This window comes from Callospermophilus lateralis, unplaced genomic scaffold (assembly GCF_048772815.1).
Source record: "Callospermophilus lateralis isolate mCalLat2 unplaced genomic scaffold, mCalLat2.hap1 Scaffold_929, whole genome shotgun sequence".
Classification (NCBI taxonomy): domain Eukaryota; kingdom Metazoa; phylum Chordata; class Mammalia; order Rodentia; family Sciuridae; genus Callospermophilus; species Callospermophilus lateralis.
The window spans coordinates 145,641-168,998 of NW_027517440.1; the positions used below are offsets into that span (position 1 = coordinate 145,641).

Sequence of the window (23,358 nt, forward strand, 5' to 3'; positions counted from 1 at the left end):
ACCCAATGCCTAGAGCACTGGCTCAGAGAATTTGCCCAGGCTGAAACAGAGTCCTTGAGAACCCAGAGATCTGAAGCTCTTCTCCAATTACTTGCTTTTATTAAGCCTTAATAGACATATTTCATAATTATTACCATGTTTTATTAGACTTGTGACATAGATACATAAAGGTTGGTGTAAATATGTTTATACCATATTTAATAAAAGCACATAGATATATAGGAGCAATATTTCTAGATAGTACTGGAATTCAGTTAGGGAATTTGAATCTGATAAGGTGTATATGGTCAAACCTCAGAATAGGTATAAGAAAAAATAAATCAACGAAAAAAAGTATAAGGATTTATATTACAATGCAAAATATTCACTTAATGAAAAAGGAAACAGTAGAGAAGGAATAGAGGAAAAAAGAAACAGTAGAGAAAGGAAACAGTAGAGAAGGAATAGAGGAAAAAAGAAACAAAACTTATGGAAAAAAAACTGGCAAATGCAGATTCAATATTAATTCAAAGACCTTATATGTAAAAGGAATAAACAATCTAATCAAAAGGCAGAAAATATAAAACTACATAAAATCTGATGAAACATGATTTGTATGATTATAAATTTCTGGTAGCAAAGTTATCCAATTTGAGTCCTTGGTTCTGTGCAAATGGCCACGCATTTTTTTTCAACATTTTGTAGCAAGTAACTACACTAGGCAACCTTACTTCTTTGGGCCTCACAAATGTCTCAACCCTTTTTTGTATAGATAACACACTTATATCATTTTGCAGTATATCCCATCTTTCCCTCAGTGAATCTGATACTGTGGGACTTCAAAGATCATAGATAGGGGAAGGGCTCAGGGATATTGATCTTGGAGAGCTGAGAAAGTTTCTGCCTATCAGACTGGGCCTGCCACAGAGTGTGGGGCAATATGAAAGTGGGTGAAGTGAAGTCAGTCTGTAAACACAGATTAATTGACCCTGAGAAAACATTTAGTCAGTGACCTTTCGTGGTAAGAGGGTCTCCTTCTGCCGCTTAGCATAGGATTTCAATAAAGTTTAGCTTTTTCATTTCTGTGACTTAAATATCTGATAAAAAACAATTTTATTGGAGGAAAAGATTATTTGAGTACTCACAGTTGCAGGGGTCCTGTTCATAGACAGCCTGTTCTATTCCTTAGGCCTCGAGGTCAGGTAGAACATTATATGAAAGAGTGTGACAGTGGGAAGCAGCTCACATGATGATGAAAAAGAAAAGAGAGAGACTCCGTTTACCAAATACAAAATACATACCCCAAAGACATCCTGTGTCCTCTGTACACACCCTACCTGCCTTTAGTTACCACTTAGCCAATTCCACCAGGGGACTAACTCACTGATTAGGTTCAGACTCTCATAACCTCATCATTTCTTCTCTAAACCTTCTTGCATTGCTTCACACATAATATTTTGGGCGATACCTAATATCTAAACCATAAAAACGTTAAAGCCACTAATTTTGACTTGTAGTTTCCCATAGGCTGGGCATCAGAATTGCCTGAAATTACAGGGAACTCACCTCTGTTTATTTTTACTTTATTCTGAGATTAAGTGTATGAGTAAGTATTTATTTCTGCACTAACCAAATTGTTAACATTAACCCTCAACAATATTGGGACAAATTAGTTGTCTTTGATTTTGGAGAAACATGTTAATATTTAGGATCCAGGGGATATAAAACCTCTAAGGTACTCTCAAATATGTCTGTTAAAACATTAATACATGTGTGTACATGAAGTTAAAAATGAATGTGGAAAGTATTATCAAGTAATATATTGGAGAGGTATTCTAAAATGTTCTTAGAAATGTATGATGAATTTAAATTTAAAAATAACATAAAGTAGCAGTTCTTGTCTGTCACGTTGGAGAGTACCTAATATAAATCATGCACCAAGGTCTACCTACACAAGAACAAATGACTTTTAAACAGGAGGCAAGAGAATGTCTTTTATCATTAAAAACTCCTCAGGGACAGAATTATTTTATTCCTTGACCCCATCACAATTTTTATCCATAAAAATAAAATTTCCAGAAAATTAAACACATAACAATATATACATATAGAGTTAATAAATTTAAAATATTTTCTAAAAACTACCACATTCTTGCACAACATTCATGATACCTAAAATGAATGAATTTTACGGATGAAGTGGGTGAAATTTTTAGCATATAAATTATATCTCAATAGAGTTTATGGAAGGTGAAGTACATTTTAGCAAAGTGGGAACTTACTGGAGCAGTTCCAAAATCGCCCACAGTGTGTACTATTTCCTGAGGAAACCCCTTATAAATGTTTACAGTTCTAATATAAACATATTTGCTTTAAGTATCTGAAATCTGTGTTTATATATGTTCTCTTCTTCAGTCCTACCTATTCCCTCAAAACATAACAAGTAATTCTGTCACCCCTGCACGTGTCCATTTCTACCAATTTAAAGTCAGCTAATGTATCTTGTGTCTTCTTTGGGCTGCAAGTGTCCCTTTCCTCATCACTCCTCAAAGCCTGTTGAATCAAGTCTCTTTACAACCCTGCTTACTCTCCGTCTTTTGTCAAGATTTTGAAGATCCAGAAATGCTCACAGTCTCATCCTCTTCAAATACATCCAACAAGTTACTTTTCTAGGGGTTAAATGTAAGCCCCCGTGACCCTGCTCAGCAGTGTTGATCTCCCTTAGCATGTGGTCTACCTACTTAATAGTATGTCTAAGGTCTTCTTTGACCTAAATCACTCATCTTCTCATTATTGTTCCTCTCAAGTATTTTCTATAGCAATTACTAACAATGTATAATTCTCTATACTACTTTCACAGGTCTGATAGTGTGGTTGCATTGCTCTCTAAAATACCATCTTTTCCCTTTCACTTTGGGTTTTTTAGTCTCTTTTTCAAGATCATTTCTCCATATCCTTCTAGTGCCACCAAACATCAGGCACAGGATGTCTTGCCTGAACCATTTGATTTTACACTTAATGCCTTTTCTTGGCTCTCCTATGGTCTTCCCTATCCCTCTATCAGTCATTAAGATCATGTGTTGATATGTGTAACCCCAATTCTTGTTTATTTTACTTAATTTTCATGTTTCAGCTCTAGCAAGGTGTCTACTGCATGATGTACACCCAGCAAATATAATGAGTTGCATGATTGAACATAGTATGCATTGAAAATTCTTTTTAAAATGCTAGCTGATAAACACATTCAGTAGCAATTTTCTTCTTCAATTAGGCATATATTTAGTTGAATAGAAGTGCTTAAAAGGACTATTGTGAGACAATTCTTTCTTGTTCAAAAAAGAACATGCTACAGAGAGAATTAGACTTATTATATCCTCATGCTTCCTGACTTTTAAATGTAACTTAACTTCATTTATATTTTTGAGAGCATTCCTAAAAGATAAGCTATTATATTGAAATCACATGGCTTCAATGCATTCTCACACCTCAAATCAACAGCCATGATATAAAAAGATTAATTGCACGGTTTATACCCTGTTCCATTACATTCAGTAACTTCAGGTGGGAAAATCAATTACTAACAAATATTGACAAGTTTAGTTCATAAATCTCATTTGTACAGGCAAACAAGTTTTGATCTCTGACTGCAGTGACATGAGAACTACAAACTTATCAGAATAATAACAAGCTTGCCAGAATAATAACCTGCTCTTTGGAGATACACTTCCCTTAACTGAATTTTCATGATGAACACAGGATCACTTTTTGTGGCATGGGTATTTTAATGGGCCAGCTGCAATAATGTCACCTGCTCTCAGCCACTGTTATGAACCTATCTTTTGTTCCCCTGCCAGAAACATAATGTTTGTAAATGTTCTGTGCATCACACCATATGATTAGCAGAGCTCTTCCTTATAATATCCCTTGTCAATTTGGTAATAATACAGAGTGATGATCATATGGGGATCATTACTGACTTGTTCAAATATCAGCATAAAACATTGAATCTATGGAAACTTGGACAAATTCTTTCTTGTTTCTATGGTTTCATTTCTATAATTTCATAAGTAAAGTGGGGAGATTGATAATATATTTTTAGAGCTACTGTATGAATTAATGATAATATTTATCAACATCGAGAGAAATATGGCAAGCTTTAAAAATGCTAACTCTTTTTATTATAATTGATAACATACCAGTTCATGTGTTCACCATTTCCTAACGACTTAAGTGAATGAAATTTCTGTTTTGTTATTCATTTTCTTGGATGTTCTACTCCTATTGCTTCACATAAGTCAGCAACATTTATTACCAAATATGTCAGACAATAAAAACGATAAAAAAGACATCATTAGCAAAGGTCACCACTTCTTTTTGAAAGTTGTCCTGACATATAGTATAATAAAACAGCAATGGCTCTTTTATGTTTGTATAAAGACAAATATTTTTGTACAATCACCAAATTGTCAAAGTTTTTCCTTCATTTTCCATTATGTGATTTTTTCCCCTGTCTGTGTTAAAATCAAGATTCTACCTCAGTTCTGGCATAGATTTTTGTTATTGTTTGCAGAAGTCTCCCTCATCCAAAGCCCTTTCACAGCCACTGTTAAGGATTTTTTTTTTACTGCTCAAAAAAGTTTAGTATTCAGCAGGTTAAGGAAACCCATGGTCAGCTTTAGAATTTCAGTCTCTGCTGAGCTTTCAAGGTGTCAAGACCCTAAAATAATATGAACAGCAGGAGTACTAAATCTTTCATTATTTCCAGTTTCCCCTTGAGCATACTGACTTTGCAATAAAGAAGCTGTCATTTACACTCTTCTTTATTGCAAGGTGGGTAATAGCTACAGGGAGAAAAATAAGGAACTGTGTCAAGTTAGCCTAACTGCCATTATGATTAATGTGTAACCATTGCACATTTGCATTTACTCTTTTCACATGCAGGTACTTCATAAATTGGAAGAGTGATGGGGACAGCTACTTTACAATAGATGGAACAGAAGGAACCATCGCCACTAATGAATTACTAGACAGAGTATAATTTCTCCGTAATTGCGAGTAAAGTTAGTAAGTATGGCATGGACAGAATCAATGTTATACCACAGTTCTTTGGATTTAACACTTTTAAATGAGTCCCTGCTGAGATGTTTTTTATTTTTGCAATAACAGCTGAGTGGTCTCCCGGGGAAACTCAGAAACCTGTTCCTTTTCCTCCTAGCATAAGTCCAGAGATATTGTGACAGCTGCCAATGAGCCCTGTTTGCAGTATCGCATGAATACCTAGAAAAGCATTTCATTGTGAGGTCTCATCGTTTTCACTCTGTACTCTCAAAAAGTCACCAGAGTGACAGCTTTTCTGCCATGCATGATCCTAAGAGTTTCATAGGCTGGTCAAGAAGAAATAATAATCAAATAAAATTACTCACTCTAAAATATTTTTTGAAATCAAGAAGAGCATTTAAAAAATCTTCTCCCTGTCTCTTTCCTGTAACTAGAATATATTTTTAATAAATGTAACTGTGGAATACACTTTTAAGTGCGATTCTGCAAAGAGCTGCAGAGAATCCCTAGAATTGTTTTTAATTGTTCCTTGTGTTCATTTCTGCTTGGTCCAAAATAGAATCCTGTCAACTGAGCTTAATTGTAGTTCTTATGGTTTAACAGTATAATAGAGAATGTGATAAAAATTTCTTTAAGTAATCAATTAGAGTGGAAATGTGACATTTGACTCTTTTTACTTGGTTGTTTTCAACAGAAATGCATTCCCCTAGTTCTTCTGCTTATGATTTCCTAAAAGTTTTGGAAAATCCCTAAGTATCTTTCATTTCGTTTTCTCATTTGTTTTGTGCATCTGGTGCAAATTTATAACACTTTTGCTGCTAATTTCACCTTTCAGATCAGAGAGAAGCTATGAATAGTTCTGTGGAAAGGTTTTGATCAGTCTCAACTCGGTGGGGGCATAAATGTGGAACAATTTTTTTATCTGTAACAACTGCGGCTCAACATGAACAGTCAGATACCTTACCCCCATGCTTTTAGAATATCGTTAGCCAATTTTACGACTTTCAGGTAACTCTTGATTGCTAAATAACTACTGCATTGTTTGTTTCAATACTTAACTCTTAAAATTTTAACCTGTCATGTGGAAAGTCTAGCTATTCTGAGGCTGCCATAAAAGAGAGATCGCCTGTTGATGCTCAGATTACAACTGGGGCTCAGTTCAGCCTTCCAACACTACATGTCAGTTGATGGTTATGTCAGTCTTGAAACCCCTCATCCAATCTACTTTCTAGATGAATTCCACTTGCTAGATGAATACCACAGTGTACTCCCCATTGCCTTATGAAACTAATATTAACTCATGGAATTGTGAGAAACATGAAAATGTTATTTTTTACTTTCCATGTCAAGGTTGTTTTTTGGTAAAATGGAAATAAATCACTGAAGATTCCAAAGAAACCATAATTTGTATATTTGAGAATGTGGGGATAAGGATATAGACATTCAGGTCTCTTGGGTTGGGAGTGAAGGAAATAAAAATGCATGAATTCCTCTTATCTGTCCCACCACTTTTAGTGTTGAGTTGCACTGATAGTAAAGGTAAATGTTTGAAGGCCAATTATTTTCTTGTGTGATTTGATCCTTTAATGTTGGGGGCTTTTGGAGACATTTGCATAGAAATCAGATACCACCACACAATGGTAAACCTTAAACATTCTTAACTTCCTCTTGATTGTCAAGCAGCCTTCTTGATAACAGTATAATTCTTGATAACAGTATAATTTCTCCATGCCAGTTCCTATCTGCTATGTCCACTGTACCCTACGAAAACTCAAAAACTCTTGCCAAGGTAAATTATAGGCTGTGCTACCACAATGTCTTTTTCTTGTCATTTTTGTTCAGATTGGACCTTCTTGCTCAGCTAGACTCAGACACAGAGTATGAAGTGAACTACTTGAGCGAATGTGCTATTGTAGAGTTGAATACCAGTCAGCTAGTCTTGGTGGACCCTCCACCTGCATTCTCTGTACACTGTTTGCTGTAGTCTCACTTGTGGTGAACATCTTTCTTCCTTTCTGTTCTGTATCTGCTGTACTTGCATAGGTTAATTCTTTCCTCTTGATAACTTTCAATGATTAATTTCTATAGAATTTTGAGGACAATTAATTTATGAAAATTATTTTCCTAAACTATTTAATACAAAACCATTGTGAGTAATGCTAAAATCACTTTGAAGTAGGAGTAATAGACCCCTGCCTTACTTCAAGCTAAATGTTTGTGGATAATCCATTGGTAATCTTTACCATACTATAAAAGTTTTCTTTCTCCCAGTAGCTACAAAACCATGGTAATGGTGTGAGAATAGACATAAAAATAATGTCCAGGGCCTCCTTTTAGAGCCTTTAGCTTCAACTGCTTGAAGCAGGGAAGAAAGTATAAACCCTTGTGTGAAAATAAAAGTCTTCAGTCACTGAAAAATTAGATTTCCTAAATTTATAGAACCATATTTGGTTACTTATCTCTATAATTAGTGCACATGCTCTCCCAAATTGTAAGCTGTAGATTTTAGCAAAATGCGAGTAAGGAAATCCTAGTTTATGGATAACAAGTTGTTTCTTAGCCCTAATAGTCAGCACTGGAACTTAGGTATATAAGATACATCTGTACATATGTATCTCATGTGTCTAAGAAATCAATTTCCTCAATAAACTTGCAAGGTATTACTATCTACAGTATAGGAGTAAAGGAATTCAAATTGTTTATAGCACTGTGTCACACAGCTAATGATGACAAACCTAAGATTAGAGCCCTGGACTCTTTACCAAAGTAGATTTTGTGGATTGGGTACCAACAGTTGTATAGCCATGCTTATTCATGAGAGTTACGTGGGTTATATATACTCCTCTCTCTCTCTCTCTCTCTCTCTCTCTCTCTCTCTCTCTCTCTCTCTCACACACACACACACACACACACACACACACAATATGAGAGTGATGCCAAATTAATATTCCTAAAACAGACTGACCATCAATTCCATTTTGAGGAATTCAGTATCTGTTCAAAGACGATTGAATGTATATTAGACCCATCAAAGAAGTCTTCTAGGACAAAATAAAGATGCCAAAATATCATCACATGATAATTAGAGATTCCATAATAAAAGCTAATTTTGAGTCTTTATTTTTTGCAAATGAACTTTTAAAGTAAACATGATTCATATTCCAATTCCTTAAGCTGACTTCGTTGATCAAGCTATCCCACTGATCAGATATTATTATCATAGTGAATGGATGAGAAATAAATACCCAATACTTGCTCTTGCATGAAGAATGAAATTGTTTAAGTAGACCAAACTGCAGGTTGAACTAGTATATGTTTTGACCTGACTCTTCTATTAAAACCTCTCAGGTTAAGTGAAATGGTACAATGACAGAACAACTTTAAATTAATTAAAAATCAATCATTTATCAGTGTTGCTATAGTCAGAGGTCCAAATAATTCTCAAGAATTTTAAAAGAGAGGGAAGCTTCAAAATTTCACCTCATTCAAATTATCAGAAAATTTCAAAAGGCCAATGTATCTAAATATTTTGGTGTTAATGTAACAAATGCCCTTAGTTAAAGAGGGTAAGTGACCATGACACTGAAGTCCTATAATTTATTTCATATTTATAATATATACAAATTACATAAGAGACAATTTTCTTCTTATTGATATTCAAATAATAACATGGATTGGTTTTATTTATTATGAAATAAGTAAAAAAAAAGTCAATGAACTCTTTTCCTAAATGCTATTTTTGTGAAATTTCATATATTTGTGTAAGTTCATGAGTTGAAATTTAATTGTTTGGTAATCAATTTTTAAGGTGTCTGCATGAAGATATTTTTATGTTAGAACTTATTTTACTTAATATAGAACATGTGATATGATTTTCATATGTACAGAAAAATCAAGTTATAAGATTTTTTACTATAATTCAAGCTCAACATGAATTATGCATTTATTTTATTTACTATATTAAGAACCATTTGTGCAAACATCATTATAAATAATGTCAATTCTTAAGGACATTGCAGTGAAAGTATAGATAGAAATTAACCAAATTAATGAATTAAAATAAGTTATAATTGTTAAAATTGTGTTTAATTCCATAAAATTCATATTTAAGTAAACACTAGAAAGAAGTTGCAAAGGGTTGACTGACCACTATGTGGTTTTAAAGTGATGAAAGATTTAAGTAAAAATAAATGACCTTTAGACAGAATATTCTTTTTTAAAACATTTTTTAGATGTAGATGGACACAATACCTTTATTTTATTTATTTATTTTTATGTGGTGCTGAAGATTGAACCCAGTGCCTCATATGTCCTCTACCATTGAGCCCCAGCCCCTGGCAGAATATTCTGAAATGATTCTCTGTATGCCAAAAAACTAGCTATGAAATTATATTCTCAGACAAGGTGAAGTAATAATAAAATAGTTAAACTATTCTAATACTTGTGTACCCATTAACTCATATGGTCCCCTTTGATAATACTTCAAGGTTAGTATTACTATCCATGGTGTAGGAGTGAAGAAATCAATGCTTTGAGACATTTCTTCGTAGCCCAGCACCACACAGCTAAAGAGAACAAACCTGGGTTTGGACCCTTTGACTCTCCAAAATACATTTTGGGATGTGTATCCACTAACTTCTGCTTCCTTCCTTTATTTTAAATGAGTAATAACAATAGTCATGGTAATTTTCAAATGCATTTTGAATAAAAAATATGGTACAGATGTTCTGTAAATGGGCTGGCTATGCTACAAAAACAAACCAGTAACACTTTTTCCAAAAATAGATGGACATGAGACTGGGAATTATATTTACACATTAAGAGAGGAAGATTTGAAATGTGTTCTCAAGCACATCACTGCTGTTTGTCAGCAGGTTCCCAGTCTTTGCAGAGGAAGCCTATGAGAAAGTAGAAAAAAGACCTCTCCTTAAAGGTGTGGTGTTATTTAACTTTGGGATATTAGATAATTATGCTATGTTACGAATTGCATCAGAATTCGGTCACATAGAACACCAACATTTATTATCTCATTTATTCATTCATGGGTGAAATGAGTCCTCTAAATGTTCTCTCATTAGACCTTAATTAAGTTCACTCCATAGGTGATATTAAGATTCAGTTTCTTGTAGGATGATGGACTTGAGACTTAGAATCTCAGAGGCTGTTGTTCCCAGGATGTTCTCAGTTTCCTGTAAATGAGAGCTTCTAGGGCAGTTTACAACTCTCAGTCAGTGCGATCAAAATAAACACAGGAGACAGAGAATGTGTGAAAGATCAAAATTAATCCTTTTTGTAATTTTTTTTAGACATTGATGGGCCTTTATTTTGTTTTTTATTTATATGCGGTGCTGAGAATCGAACTCAGTGCCTCACATATACTGGGTAAGCGCTCTACCACTGAGCCTCAACCTGAACTCCATGAAATTGAACTTTCTGTAACCTACTCTGAGAAATTGCATCACATCGCTTTTGCCACATTTTGGTTCAGTAGAGGCAAACTACTAAATCTAAACAACATGTAAAAACAGAGAGTAAAGAAAGTGTGTAAAAAGAAGGCAGTGATAATTATAGACCATTTTAAAAAGGTTGACTATTTTATGTGACTCTTGGCAACTAAATAAGTTATTTTAAAAAGAAGAAAAATTAGGAACCATATTATCTGGCCTCTAAGTCCTGAAAATTTTGTGAGAGAAGCAAATATCTGGTGAAATGATTTAAATGCCAATTCAAAATAAAAAGTGTTCTCACTATATCCCATATAACTTTTAATTTAAACTGAGTGTTTAAAACATTAAAACACACACACATACATTGTGTGCATGTAAGAACAAGGAACAATAAGTCCTACCACCACATAAAACTTTAAAGCTTAAAGAAACATACGGAAAAATGTACCTTGTCATAGGGAGAAGAGGGGATTACAGGTGGGGAAACTGCTTAAGCAAAGTCGTAGAGGTATCAAAGTTCATGTTGAGATCAGATCCTGCAAGCTTTGTTGGACAGTTGGATGTACAGAGGGAATAGAGGGGAAAGATTGTCTGTAGTCTCATTCAGCCAGCTAAAACTTCACTGAGAATTTAGTTTTTCCAATATGTTTGAGTCTACCCTCATTTTGTTGTTTCTACCTGTATGTCCTTTGCTTAACACCTTTCTAAAAGGCATGTATTTCTCCAACTTTTTTTGTTGGTGGATTTGGAATGCATTTCTTTAGTCCAGCACTGACTGCCTCACAGTGTATTATCTGGTTCACTGTGATTGACCAGGGAGCTGGTGACAAGGGTGAGTTGGAATTCTTTGTGGTGTCTGACCAGCAGTACTCTCCTACTCTACTTCCCCCATTGATTGGATCACTTTTCAAAATAGTTATAATATTTCTATGCATGCTGTTGAAAACTAATATCCTTGGGTTGCCTTTTTTTTCCTACTATTATTCCTCTACTCCCCAACTATGATCACAAATATCACAGTCATCTGGGATAATTTTTTTTTATAAGACAGATGTTTGGGTACATTCAAGTCACATTGGATCAGAATTTCTGGGATTATTGTCAAGAAACCTGTACTGGAAACAAGCACCCTATGTCATTAAACAAACATCAGGTGGGGAAACTGCTTAAGCAAAGTCATAGAGGCATCAAAGTTCATGTTGAGATCAGATACTGCAACCATTGTGGGACAGTTGGATGTACAGAGGGAATGTTGCCAAACTCTCCAGTGTCCTAAAGATGAGCACAAATTGAGGGAAATAAAAATGTGAAACCTGTCACTACTCAGCGTAGATGAGGTTTGATGATGGCATGGAGCAATTGCTTATGATTCTAAGCCCATGTCATTTTTTCTTCCTTCAGGTGCCCAGATAATTAACCTTCTCTTACTTTTCATAGAAGCCTTTTCATAGATTCCTGGTAGAATCTAGGTAGTTTGTCTACCATTTTATAATTTTCTTTTTTTCTTCCCCCAAGTAACTATTTGAAACTAATTTGTATTCTCAAATGAAAATAAATTTTATTTATACTAGAATTGGCAACATTTCAATAGTAGTTCTAAGAGTGATACTGTGAAGAATGAATCACTTGTAAAGTTTTCAAACTATTTCATAAAGCTCTGCAGTGTATCATATAACATGGAAAAATAATCATTAATGTTATCTCGATCATCAACTTAATTTAGAAATGTTTCCATTTTGCTCACTATTATATGCTATGCAAATATAATGAAATCCAAATTTATGTTGTGAGAGCTTATATTTTATTTTAAACCTTCAACTGCTTATGATTATACTAACATAATCAAACTGCTTAAGAGTACTTTAAATCAATATAATTGCTTCAACAAAATCACATGTACAACATTAATGTCAGCCTTATTTTTTACTTAATTAGTATCAGTTTTCTCAAGAAGTAAAAACTACATGATGAACTTTTCACCTAATTGCTGAAATCCATATACAAATATATATTTATACAAATATGATAAAGTTCCATTAACACAGAAATATTCCTTTAACCTGACAGAGTTCAAGAATAGAAAAAAAATATCAAAACTATTACATTGACATGATATATCATATCTAATATATTTGTAGAGTGATATTATCAATTTAGCATGAACTTTTTGAAGAAATGTCTTTATCTTATACATCTTTGATTCCAAGGTATATTACTCATTATGAACTACATGGATATGTTTGTAATTAATATATTGTGTATGTTCAACCTTTCTTGAAATATATTACATATTAACAATTTAAGTCACCAACACTACATTATACCTTCTATTCATTAGAATCTCAAAACTATTCATCATGAGTATAAATAAGACAGCAATATTTTAATATTTTTTCATTTATCTATTCCTTTGTGTATCTTAACATGCCATTTTTAATGTTTATAAAACAAAAAAAAAAAACTTCATTAGATGGGCTTATGGAATAATGACCATAAAGCACAGTATCCTGTAAAAAAAATAGCATGTAAAAATGTCAATCAAAAGAAAGCAAAGAAGGAGGGTGCTGTGGGAGCAGAGAGAAAGGTATCAGGGAGTACCTCCACAATACTGCTGCATGTTAACTATAATGTCAGGGAAAAGATATTAAAATTTTAGTATATTGGATACTAGAAATATCATCTATTTCATTCTTGATTGTAAAAAGCACTGATACTAAGAATAAAGTAATTGAATATAAAAGAAATAAGTATATGGAAAATATTTAGGGTGAGTAAAAGGTGACACTCTTTTGTATTTGTCTTTGTCTCTTTCCCTATACTTTTCTCATCCCTATAATAAAGATAATCAAGGTGAGAAAAAATTAAGGTTTGTGTTCTGTTCCAGCCTATGTGATATTTCAATATTATTATGAAGAGGTAAAAGCTGAAAAAAATGAAATAGAAGTATGAATTGTATTTTTGAAAATGTATGCTGATTGAAGAATAATTAAAAGGATTTAAGAAAAGCAGGTTTGGAGAACAGTAGAAAAAGCTAATAAATAATTTTGTTATAATTTAAGACAAAAACTTGAGTGTTCTATGAAGCGTTGACAGTGGATGAAAATGGAAAGATTAAAATGATGAAAATTGAAACTCATTTAATGTTAAAATACAGGGTGGGGAGTGAGACATCAGTATTAGGGGTCAGGTTTCAGGTAGGAGATAAGAGTAAGGGGTGCAGTAAACTGATGTAGAACAGAGAAACAGAAATAACGGTGTTTTGCAAACTCTGAGCTTAGTTTTGAACATAAAGGGTAGAATATGCTTGCTCCTCATACAAATCATTGCCATCATTTGTGTATACTTGTCATAATTCAGTAACAATTTAGCTTTGAAAAATATATTTGGTGGGGCTGGGGTTGAGGCTCAGTGGTGAACCCTCACCTAGCATGTATGAGGGGCTGTGTTCGATTTCAGTAGATATATGTGTTTATCAGCAAAATAGATTATAAGTGAGTATGAAAAAGAAAAGTTAAGTAAACTGAAAATGTGCCCATAGAAGAAAAAAATGATGAGGATGTAGAAAGACAAACAAGACATGAATGCCTAGAAATGAACAAGTATTTTTAGGAGCTATAAACCACATTTTGAATAATCAAGAAATTATAGAAGAGGCTAAAACACAACTGATTATTTTGTGCATTATATTCTTATTGCTTTTGCATCTTAGTTGATTATAATGAAAGAAAACTACATAGAAATATAAACTATTAATGATTTATTAAATCTCTGTAACTGGGTGTTTCAGAAATTTAATTACTTACCAAAGGACATTTGTTCATTAATTTTGATATAAAATCATATTTATTATAAAATTAATATTAGTGAATTCTATGTGTTTTCAAAATTCAAATATTTCAAATTATTTATTGTTCATTTATTAATTTTATTTACATTTATCTTTAACTAATACATTAAGGTCTAAAAAGTATACATATTTGTGGAATAACAAGTAATATCTCAAAATCTTTGAACTTGTGTAATATTTATATCAGGATCACTATATCTATTGCCTGGACATTAATCATTTCTTTATGGTGAAAACAGAATCCTTTCTCTAGCTTTCTGAAGTATACAGTATAATTATCTCTATTTCTATTTTTATTGTCATAAGTAATAGAATTTCATTTTGTTTTCATGGCTGAATAATATTCCATTGTAAATATCTACCAAATTTTCTTTATTTATTTATCAAGTGTTGCATTTCTGTTGTTTCCTTTTCTTGGCTACAGTAAACGTGGCAGTGTATTTTTTCTTTTTGACATACTTATTCCATTTCCTTTGTGTATATACCCAGGAGTGGAAATATTATATCATACGGTAGCCCAATTTTGAAGTTTCTGAGGGATTATTATTCTGTTTTCCTAAATGGCTGTACTAGTTTACATTCCCACCAACAATGTGCATGGGGTCCTTTTTTTCTATTTTCTCCCAGCACTTGTTATCTTTAGTCTTTTGATGACAGCATTCTTGCTGGGATGATGAAATGCCTCATTGTGGTTTTCATTTTTTTCCCTGATGATTAGTGATGTTTAGCATTTTTTCTTATTCTTTGTTGACCATAAAATATTAATCTAATGTTGTTGTAATTATTATAGAAGAAGTAATTTGAGAATAACCTTTTATATTACAAATGGTTTTACATAAAGTAAAATAGAATTGATAGGTGTATAGATTTCATTAAGCATGGATTAATTCAGGGAACATACACTGAGAACCAAGGAATCAGTGGGGCGTGATCCATACAGTTTTCTTGTCTTGTCAACTCCATAGAAACTGTTTTAGATTTTCAGCCTAGTCTGTTTTTAATACTATATTTATTTGTTTGTATATTTTATTGAGTATCATGTAGTAGCACTGTGTTATATTCTAAATGTCAAGATAAATATGGCACAGTTCTTGTCCTCAAGGAATTCAAAGTATCTAATACTTCATATTATTTTAAATTTATATATATAATTTACTCTTCATACAGTTTTCATTATGAAAAATAAAAAGATTAGTGATATTGTTAGGGATTTTTTTTTCCTTTGGAGATCACATTTTGTAACCAGAAGCACAAAAGGTAATATTTGATTTCACCATAGGCATCTATGAATAATTTAAATCCTTTTTATGGATTGCTCAGTCTAGTTGCAGATCACACCACAAAACAGAGCTATTATTAAACATAGTTTAACTTGACTTGCAATTTAGAAGTGAACTGGTTTAAAGAGGAAAGCCAAAGAAAGCCTTTATTATTCACTCATTTACATGTGTCATACTCAGTTTGTACAATTATAATTCAGTTTTTGGTATAAAAGGCTACAATTCCAATTTTGAAGTGATTGTAGTTATAATTTAGTACACAATCACAAAATGGAATTTTCACTGATATAGCTATTCCAAAGCTCTTGTCATTTTTAAATAAGGAAGCAAAGTAGCTCCCATGTTTATTAATATAACCAAAACCTGGTATTTGTTAGAACTTTACAATTTTCAAAACATTTTGTATTAGACTTCTCACTTGGTTCTAAGAAATGTTGCATTATTTGACTATATTTATTGAGTATCTACAGAGCTGAATACTGCAAAACTCTCTCTTGGCTCTGAAAGGGGTTTCCCCATAGCATGGTGGCTGGAGTGCATTATGAGGTGACTTGTGGAAGAGAGGTGATAATTGCCTGGGCAATCTCAGGCAGCATGCCTTCTTGCTCTTCAGTTCCTTCATAGACATCTCAGATCTCAGGATTTGATAAAAACACTGAGGAGACTCAGAATTCTGCTTTGGCTTCTGCAGAAATCTTAGGGAAGATTCTGCCCATTTTCTCACCTATTCATAGATATAAAATTTTAAAATTTTGTAGATCACTAGGACACTATGGCAAATTTAAATCTGGTACAGAGTCTCAAGGTACTATGTAAAAGAGAGCTCTCCATAAATGTATTGCCTTCGGTTTGCTCTCTATGAAACCACTTGGCACTGAGAAGACCTGGGAGAGAATAGTACAGTTACATGAATTTTACATTCTCTTTAGGTAATAGTCTTATTTATCTAGGATTATCAATGTTATATATAAAGAATAGTCACTAGTTACCTGTTTCTAAAAAAGATTTCTGATTTAATTTCCAATTGATAACAGGCAGACTAGAGTTATGGGAACATGAAGGGAATAATTTTATTAAATGTACTAATTGTGTTAATTCCCACATGCTTTCTTTTTTAATAACCAATTTACCTGCAGTCCTGCCTGGCTTAAGTTGACAGAATATGTTAACAGTCCTCAGCACACTATCTATTATATGAAGGAAAAATGCAGGCCCAAATGCCAATTAGAATGCAAATTATTCTCTCTGAAAAGGGGGGCTTTTTACACGTATCAGATCCTGTAACTCAGGATGAAAAGTATGATCCACCCAAATCATAGAATCTATAAGAACAGCTTCCTGTGAGTACAGGCAGCTTGGTCCAAAGTGACCTACAGTTGTGATGACAGTGAGGACTTGAAAGTCCAATGTCATCCTGCTATCAGTCAAGACAAGAGGTGGACCTGGGTAGGATTCTCTGGAAACTTCCCTGGGATCCCCAATAAAATTAAAGACAGGAAAGGAAATATTCTCATTCTCTGAGAGGACCAACCGAGCTTTTGCCTTGAGAATGTTCTCCTTTCCTATCACCACCTAGCTGGACTGGCGATGAGCAGGGATCAAAGGACCTGACTGTATCAATAACTAAGAAAATGGTTAATTAACCACACAGTACAGAAACATAAGACACGATGGCTCAGCTCGGTGAACCCAAGGGTCAGCTCCAGCCCTGGAAAGACAAAAGAGTGAGCACACGGAGAAACTTTCTGTTTATTGGGGAAAAGATATTCAAGAATATTCTACTCAAATAAGGCAAGGATTGGGTTTTAGGGGTTTGCTCATTCCCTTTAAGTAACGCCCAGGTAGGGCTTGAAGTGGGCTCTGTTGCTGAGCTAGGGGGTAAAGGCCTTTGTTTATAAAATATACTGGTCTGTACTTTTGCTTTCTTGTGAAGTTTCTGTTTGGCTTTGTTATCAAGTGATAAATGTTTCCTCTATTTTGAAGAATTTACACTATTTGGTTTTTAAACGTTTGATAGAATTTCTAGTAAAGACATCTGGAAAAAGGCTTTTAATCGTGAAGAGATTTTTCATTATACCTAAATTTTCATACCTGTTTTAGGAACACAAATGTTTCCTATTTCTTCTGTCAGTTTTGATCATTTGAATCTTTATAAGAATTTGACCATAATTTTTTTTACTATTTTTTGCAATAAAATAACTTATCATATTTCTTTACAATATTTTGTTTTGTTTATGATTAAAATATATTTCTTATTTTATTCTGATTTTGGTAATTTTTTTTCTTTTTCCTTATTTTAAAGTTGTACTTTAAATATGAATAAACAATTCTAATTCTCATTCACTGAGTGAGCATGAGAACGGACTGCAATATCGTTTAGGATTTGGACAAACATCTGACAAAATATTTTGAAGGCATGAGAGACAAATACAGAATACTTTCTTTTATTTCTCTTCTTTCTTTCTTTTTTCTTTTTTTCTTTTCCTTTTTTTTTTTTTTTTGGTACCAGGGATTAAACTCAGGGGCACTCAACCACTGAGCCACATCCCCAGCCCTATTTTGTATTTTATTTAGAGAGAGGGTCTCATTGAGTTGCTTAGTGCCTTGCTATTGCTGAGGCTTGTTTGACCCTCCTGTCTCAGCCTTCAAAGCAGCCATATGTGCACCCTGCACCTGACCAGAATTATATCTTGGTTATCATAAATGGACCACAAATTATTAATTAGCAGATAATTAAAATATAAACAAAGTAGACTAATGATAATGGAAATTTAAACGGTCTATTAGGAACATCACAATTATGTGTGACATCAGTTGTTTAATGTTTACTAAGCCAACAATTGAATTTGTTTTTTAAGTATTAAATAATAACTAAACCCTGTATAATTTTGTTGTCAAATATTTGGTCATTATACTCTTGCTGAATCAAAGTTAAATAAAATTTCATTATTGCTCTGTGAAATATAGATTAGATGGGTCAGAAAGAAAATATGTCATTACTTTGTCAACATACTTTAGTAAATTGTATACCTAAATGAAAGAATGCTGCATTACTTTTATAAATTATATACTATGGCAAAAAGTTCAAGGCTTATTAGACTTCAGTAGTTCTCAAACAGAGATGTTCTTCCTACCTAGCTTGGCACTATGGAATTCAGTATATTGTTTTTAAGCCCTTAATTTTGAAAAATTAAAAATGTATTTAATAGAGAAAAAATAACAGAATTAAATCCATAAACCCATTACTCATTTTCAGCAATATGAACATGCTGTTTTTATTGTTTTTCCTCTATCCTTGATTGAACATTTATTTTATGGCTTTTGTAATGCTGGCTTCTGACATTTAATTTCAGGAAATCTAGATGTCTTGCAGTGCACAGAATTGTTTCACACAACAAAGATTTGTCTTAGTTAAAACGCTTAAAGCATCCCCTGGAGAAACACTATTAATAATAAGTTATTACAGTATTGATGTTTTTTTGTGAAAATTTACTCATAGAAAACATCAACTAAAATGACATTTTAGGGCAATAATTCAATAATTCAAAGAATACCCAGAATTTTTGATGAATGAATGTAGGCCTGAATTCATTTTGATAATCTTTTTACATATTATAAAAGTAGATTGTTAAGATAAATACAATTGAGGGATAAGACTTGTCTCCTCTTGAAGAAATTCCCTCTCATTCTAACCTAATGAAATAAAACTCCTACCCTAGAAAAAAGTGGAAAAGAAATTCTCCTCTTCATGTGGGCTCTGGACTTGAACCCACTTTACCATGTAAAATAGGAAGTAGACTGTTTCCCATTGTCCAGATTTTGAACAGGTTGTCATTCTTCTTAACAGCAAAATCTAAGACATAATATAAATTATTTATCTATTTTAAGTGGCTGTATAATTATCAGTGTGCTTTTTAAAAATAATAATAAATAATAGAATTGAGAAGCACTAAGGAGCCAGAACATCTGATTCCAAGTCAGCATTTTTACCTTCAATTGTGGTTTTTGGAAAAGTCACAACTCGCCATTTTTTTTAAGAGTTCCATATGCATAATAGGGTTGATGATAGTGTCTATATAATAGTTACCATGAACCATAAATGAGTTAATCTGTATAATGTGTTTTAGAATGTTGTTGATTCATTGTTTACTTTTTAAAGTATTAAGCATTTGTTTTATTTTTATTGTTGATATACAGTTTTTTTTAGAAATTTAAACCAAGTTTAGCAAATTTACTGACTTTTATCCCTATTCTGCACTACATAAATGTAAGTACTAATAAAATAACTGTCTCTAGCTAATCTCCACAGAATATAACTGGTCATAAGAATAATAAGAATTTCACCAAAACATTGAAAGTTATGTAAAACATCATCTTATTTAATACAACAAATCTATGAGGTAGGACTTATTGATATCCTGTGTTTTATATGGGGAAACTCAGTGAAATAACTGAATAAGAAAGGTTCAATAACTTTTGAAAACTAAGCCAAAGTTTTTCTTATCAAATAATTTAGTATGCTTTCACCAATATCAATGTCTACATCATATGTATTTTCACAATCATTCTTCAAGATTAACAACATAGTTTTCATAATTACACCAAGTATCCTCATTTCATATATTCTCTGTCCATACTGGTATACATGAGTAGATTTCACAGTGACATATGGCAACGTGTAGATATTTTTTGTGTTAACGTTCAACATTTTAAAATTTCTTTCTACTGAATTTTATAGACTTATGACAATCAGTCATTCAAAATATTTGTGTACTCATTTCTTTAAAGCTTTCCAGATAGAGGTGTATAAGAATATTTTGAATTTTCAATAACACTATAGAAGAATTTAACTTCTTCTACAGAAGAATCAAGACAGAATGTATGGTAGAATATATACGTCTTTCAATTTTCATACTCCTGGACTTACATTTTTAACTCCCCTTTCTTCTAGCTGTGTGATCTGGGTAGGCCTTTAAAAATTTGAGACAACTGATTCATCTGTAAAATCTTAAAGGTAAATTTTGTATGTTGTAAGCTAAAACTTACAAAATATTAAAGTATTATGTTATAATTTATTAAACTAATTATTTAAAACATAATACTTTTATGTTTTGTAAGTAATACTTTTATGTTTTGTAAGAAATTATTTAGAGCATACTTCAGCAAATGACAGGTAGCAAAGGGTAAGTTATTAGGTTGATCCCAAACCCTGTGATGGGATTTTAACTGATACCTTTTCAGTTGAGATTTATTTTGATACTGTAGAAAGAACCTATTTACTAACAAAAGTTTGCTTATTCTTTTCTTTCATATAATCAACAAGTAATTTCAGGATATCCTAGCTTTCTATGATATTCCTTGATTTTACTCCCTTAAAGCTATTTTTTCTAATTATAACTTATGTAAATCAATTTCTCTTTCTTCTTCATACTCATCATTCTTTTATTCAGGAAGAAACTTCTGAGACGATTAATTTCAAAAGGGTAATTTAAGATGTAAAACATGGCAGAGAGTAAAATTTTTACTACATTTGTAAAACTTAGAAAACTATATTTTTTTAATCTAATAAAAAATATTGCTAATGGCAAAGATTAGTCTTGTGAACTAATCCTGGTAAGATAGGTAAGTCATTCCACCAGAAATGCCCTGAACTTATAAAATGCCAGCTAAGTGGTTGGTCTTACCTAATGGTGAGTTTCAGGGATGAACCCTGGTAATATGCCTTGTTTGTGTTCTGACACCTAAGCATCAGTGTTGCACTGATGTTCTTTATTGAATAAAGAATAACTAAAACAATTTTAATCATAATTTATGTTTTTATGTTTCAACAGGTAATCCATTATTTACCAGCAAAGTCAACATACTAATTAATGTCTTAGATGTCAATGAATTTCCTCCAGAAATATCTGTGCCATAGGAGACAGCCGTCTGTGAAAATGCAAAACCAGGACAGGTATCTTACAAATAGTGTGAATCGAGAGTATCTTACAAATAGTGTGAATCGAGAGTACACCAATTACACTTGTAATTTCATTGACTTGTGAGGCTGAGAAATGAAGATAACAAGTTTGAGGTCAGCCTCAGAAATTTAGTGAAACCCTATTTCAAAAAGAGAAAAGTGAAATGTAACTCATTGGTAAAGAAACCCCGGGTTCAATCCCAGAACCCACTGCCCCATGCCAAAAAAAATGTTTAAAGACACATCATATGTGTATATTTTCAACTCTAAGTCCAGACATATATACATGTGCATATGCTCATATTTCAGAACAAGTCCTCATAAAATACATCATAAGAGATATTAAACTTGAGTGGATTATGGTGAATATGGATGTGAAAATAATCCCATGGGAAATAAAGTTTTGATTTCCTAGCAAGTTCTTTGGATTATGCATTCTGCCATTTTTGTACTCTCTTACTGTGGCTTTTCTAAAGAACTTAACTGTGAGCAAACACTCTATGCTGATATATTGATGTGAACTTCAATCACTTTTAAATAACATAACCACTTACTTAGGTAAATTGAATGAGTTTTAATTCTTGAAATAAATTTTACATTTGAAACAATATTTTTAAAGGGCACGCTTTAAAATTTACTGTCTTTCAATTTGTGCATGTAATACTACTTAGTAGATTATTTGTCCAAAAGCTGTGCACCAGTAATATGTACTATCAATATAACTATTATATGAAGTTTAAATAAAATTTAGAGCCCATGTTCACTCTAGTAACATTTCAAGTGCTCAGTAATTGTATGTGTCAAGCAGACACCATTTTCTTGAGTAAAGTTACATTTTCATAAGCATGGATACTTCTAGATTGACTGTGTTGTCCCAATCATTCATAGATGATGTGAGGAAACCACTAAATGAATTACATTACTACATATTTTCATCATGTTACCTCAAATAAGAAATCTGCATCATTAATTTATAATAGTCACAGAATGGATTAAACCTTATCACCTTGAAAGCAACCACAATATGGATGTCTGTTTCGCTTGTTCTGCTCCAATGTTTTTAATAGTAGATGCTACATAAGTATTTGAGGATAAATTAATTTTTTTGATAATTGGAAAATTAAAAGAAGTTTACAAAACTTCTACAAATTAACTATTTTTTCACTTTTGAGGAGCTCCACTGTGCCAAAGTATATAAAAAAGCCATTTTTTGTCTTCTGGATACTTAGGAATATCAATAATATCAGACTAATCAAAATCTTATAATGCTCCAAATGAAATTAGCCTCTGGGAACAGAGCTCTATTTAGCTCTATTTGTCTAATAAAGTAAAAGATTTGAAATACTGATACAAGTGCATGTTACTAGAGATCAACCAGATTTTCTTATTTGTGGACAAAGTAGTGAAAAATCTGTTGTGTTCTTGCGAACTCTATATCAAAAAATATCTTTTGGGTTTTTGTGTCCTACTCCTCAATACTTATGTTCAAAGCACAGTGCTGAAATGTCCCTTGAGTTTGCAGGGTGTGTGATATATTGCCTTTTCTGCTTTGGGTACCCGACTATAGTGCCCCTGGCCTACAAACCATGCATAGCAAATAGCTCTCTCTTCTGGATTATTCTTGAATATATATAAAATACATATATGGGTATATATATATATATATATATATATATATATATATATATATGTGTGTGTGTGTGTGTGTGTGTGTGTGTGTGTGTGTGTGTGTGTACTTTTCTAAAAAGGAGAGAAATAGTAGGGAATAAGTTGGTCTTATGTAAACCT

The 23,358-nt window shown here is 32.5% G+C and overlaps 1 pseudogene; it reads left to right on the forward strand.

Moving 5' to 3' along the window:
• LOC143387140 (cadherin-12-like) overlaps positions 1 to 23,358 on the forward strand; it is a 79,009-nt pseudogene that overhangs the window by 45,906 nt on the left and 9,745 nt on the right.